We start from the raw sequence: 4096 nt of genomic DNA on the forward strand, positions 1-4096 counted from the left end.
TTTCCATAATGCAATTCATTTACTTCCTTCTTCATTAAAACTTCAATTACTTTGTATTTAAACTCAATTAGCCACCATATATTACATCATTAGTTTCAGATGCAGTTTTTAATAATTCATCAACTGTATACAAAAACTTCAATTATTATAGTTCAAAACTATCCTCCCTTCTTTGATTTCTTATATAGCACTTAGAGGCTGTGCTAAAAATTCTCATACTTGATCAAGTGCCTGTTCTTATCTGTATTTTCTCCTCAACAAGATGGATAACTTTTAGAGGACTAGATGCAATTAAGCACATGGCAATTATGTGCTTAAGACAGATCTAATATCTTTTTTTTTATTTGTAAACATATTTAATAAATTTGATTTTAACATTGAGATAAATTTAAATGTGAAAGTTCCATTTGTAAATCATTTAGAACCATTGACTTTTGTCCTTATTTTTTCCATTTCCCCAAATATTTTTTCTAATTTTCTAGAAGGATTCTCTTGTGTAGAAATAAACAAGAAATTAAAATATAGTGTGGATGACTGACTCACTTGATAAATAAACCTTGTTGTCTAATTGAAATTGATTTAGTGAGTCCTGAAAATGTTGCCTTTTGTTTTGCTGAAAATTAAATGTAGTGTTAATTGCTGATATCTTCTGGATTTGGTGGGCTTGCCTATATATTTTTTTTAAATATATTTTTTTTAATTTTTATTTATTTATGATAGGAACACAGTGAGAGAGAGAGAGGCAGAGACACAGGCAGAGGGAGAAGCAGGCTCCATGCACCAGAAGCCTGATGTGGGATTCGATCCCGGATCTCCAGGATCGCGCCCTGGGCCAAAGGCAGGCGCCAAACCGCTGCGCCACCCAGGGATCCCCTGGGCTTGCCTATATTAACATGTGGTTATGCAAACAGAGATGAAGTGGGAATTTGAAATACTGAATAAGCATAAGTAATAATAATAATTTCTTGGTATTCTTCTTTGCCTTACAAAGTTAACCAACTGAATTTTTTTTTCATTATTATCAGTAAACACATTCAGGGTTTCTAAATTCCCATTATTCAGAGTCCAACAGAAGTCTTAGCAGGAGACAATGACATAAACATTAAGCCATTTCAACAGCTAGTTCTTAAAAGAATCCTATCTAGAACTATGTTACATTTTAGCTTTCACATGTAGCTTTACCAATTCATGACTTTTGGAGGTCAGCCTTAACCAAATTCTGGCTGTTCTCTATGAGTTTACCAGAACTTGAGATGAGTAGGGAGTAGGTGAATCAAGCACAAAGGAGATGACTTTTTGAATAGAACAAGATATAACACCTGGGTTCTTTTTTTTAGTTTCATATTCTCTTTCTACTTCGGCAGCACATATACTAAAATTGGAACGATACAGAGAAGATTAGCATGGCCCCTGCGCAAGGATGACACGCAAATTCGTGAAGCGTTCCATATTTTTAATGACAGCCTGAGGAAGAAAAACCTACGTTTAATTGGGGTTCCCGAGGGCGCCGAAAGGGCCAGAGGGCCAGAATATGTATTTGAACAAATCCTAGCTGAAAACTTTCCGAATCTGGGAAGGGAAACAGGCATTCAGATCCAGGAAATAGAGAGATCCCCCCCTAAAATCAACCAAAACCGTTCAACACCAACCCCCCCTTTCTTCCCAGCACTTTGAATTGTATGTCTCTTTTTTTTGTCTTTTCCTCCTTTTTTTTAAAAAAAAAGATTTTTATCCATTTATTCATGAAAGAGAGAGAGAGAGAGACAAAGACAAAGACAGAGACACAGGCAGAGGGAGAAGCAGGCTCCATACAGGGAGCCCGATGTGGGACTCGATCCTGGGTCTCCAGGATCAGGCCCTGGACTGAATGCGGCGCCAAATCGCTGAGCCATCCAGGCTGCCCCCTCTTTTCCCCTCTCTTAATTCTATTTCCTGCTTCCCTTTCCCCAAGTAACAAATGGGAAGTGATATGAGAGACTCTATTTGTATTCTTCTGTGCCAACCATGAAGCTAAATTTATGCATGCTCTCATGTGTGTGTGCATGCACAGTAAGAATAACTTTTGTGTCATTAACATGTGTGAGGCACAAGAACAAAAGCTTTCACCTGGAGTCTCAAGTCATCTTCCCAAACAAACCTATGCAGTGGCTTCTATCACTACCTCTGTTTTCCTATGAGATTAAATGGCCTGCCTGTAGTCACACAGCTAGCTAATAATGGACAGAGTCACAATTCTAAGCCAGTAGGGATGGTTTGGGGAATTCAATAGAACTACACCCACACCTGGGTAACTCCAAATGAATGCCCTTAATGACTGCACTATACTGGTTTGTGTAATTTTCCTGATTTGACCAGGTTGCCATGTATGTATGTATGTGTGTTTTATTTAAATTCCTGTTAGCACACAGTGCAATATTAGTTTTATATGTACAATATGGTGATTAAACACTTCTATACATCACCATAGTGCTCACCACAAGTGATTTCTTAATTTCCATCACCTAGTTAACCCATCCCTTCACCCACCTCCTCTCTTGTAACCATCATTTTGTTCTCTGTAGTTAAGAGCCTATTTCTTGGTTTACTATTCTCTTTCCATTCCCTTTGCACCAAGCTGCCATTTAGATTTTTACCCAATGGATTGATAAAATGTGGGACAGTGTAGGTCTGTGCCTCACTATTAACTAATTTTTTTTAATATTGGTAAGTGCTCTGGACCATCAGGATTCTAATCTTTGTCAACTTATAAATATCCCATATCATTGTGCTGTGCTGAGTTCTTACCCAGTCCACACATGGTAAGAACCTAAGCAGTCTAGCTAAGACTCTAGATCTAGCAGAGACAATGGTCTGTCCCTAGGGTATTAACACTGATGAATCCTAATTAGTGGAGATTATGTTTTCACTGTAAACTGGAGTTGCCATGCTGACTTGTTGGCCTATAAACAAATTCTGCCTGAGGCCCAGATTTACCAAGAAGCTATGAGCTGACCCAGATAACAACTGTAGTCTGTCTTGTTATTTGTTCAGTCATTCCTTTTTAAGGTAGTAAAAAAATTATTTATTATTTATTGTGTGCCATACACCCCAATAAGCACCTTGCATTTATTATCTTATTTACTGCAAACAATTATCCTAAGAGGCAAGTGCCTTTATTATTCACATTTTATAGATGAGGAAACCAGGCTAATAAGCCCGCAATCTGTGATTAAAAGTGAGACTGATTTCAAAGCCTATTTTCTTATCCACCATGCATACTATCTTTAACTTAACCAAATGAGGATATTCTTATTTGCCTTTGACATTTGTGCCAAGGGAAGGATGATATCCCTCAGGTTACCAGTTTGTCTGTTGGCTTGTGAGATCATCAATACCATTGGTATTTTTCTCGAAGTTAACATTTCTTTTCTAGATGGAAGGGAAAATAAGCACTAGCCAGTAACTGTCTTCCTTTTAAATTGTCACCAGATGTGTGGAGATTTTACTCATAGAATTATGTGATTTTTTTCTGTCATTGTCTTTGGCATTCTTATTTCTTAACCTGGGTGATAACCACTGCTTAACTTCTATTTTTTTTTTATTGGAGTTCAATTTGTCAACATTTAGCATAACACCCAGAGCTCATCCCGCCAAGTGCCCCCCTCAGTGCCCATCACCCAGTCACCCCAAACCCCTGCCAACCTCCCTTTCCACTACCCTTTGTTTGTTTCCCAGAGTTAGCTGTCTCTCATGTTTTGTCACCCTCACTGATATTTTCACTCATTTTCTCTCCTTTGCCCTTTATTCCCTTTCACTATTTTTTATATTCCCCGAATGAATTAAACCATATACTGTTTGTTTTTCTCCAATCAACTTACTTCTCTCAGCATAATACCCTCCAGTTCTATCCACGTTGAAGCAAATGGTGGGTATTTGTCATTTCTAATGGCTGAGTAATATTCCATTGTATATCTAGAGTACATGTTCTTTATCCATTCATCTTTTGATGGACATTGAGGCTCCTTCCACAGTTTGGCTATTGTGGACATTGCTGCTATAAACATTGGGGTGCACGTGTTCTGGCATTTCACTGCATCTGTATCTTTGGGGTAAATCC

At 37.9% G+C, this 4096-nt stretch overlaps 1 non-coding gene across 1 annotated transcript; it reads left to right on the plus strand.

Annotated features, from left to right (window-relative positions):
- Positions 1–1350: 1350 nt before the first annotated feature.
- LOC112934670 (U6 spliceosomal RNA) lies at positions 1351–1455 on the plus strand. Its single transcript, XR_003238007.2, has one exon. It is a non-coding gene; the product is annotated as a U6 spliceosomal RNA (small nuclear RNA).
- Positions 1456–4096: the final 2641 nt, after the last annotated feature.

Source organism: Vulpes vulpes, chromosome X, assembly GCF_048418805.1.
Source record: "Vulpes vulpes isolate BD-2025 chromosome X, VulVul3, whole genome shotgun sequence".
Classification (NCBI taxonomy): Eukaryota; Metazoa; Chordata; class Mammalia; order Carnivora; family Canidae; genus Vulpes; species Vulpes vulpes.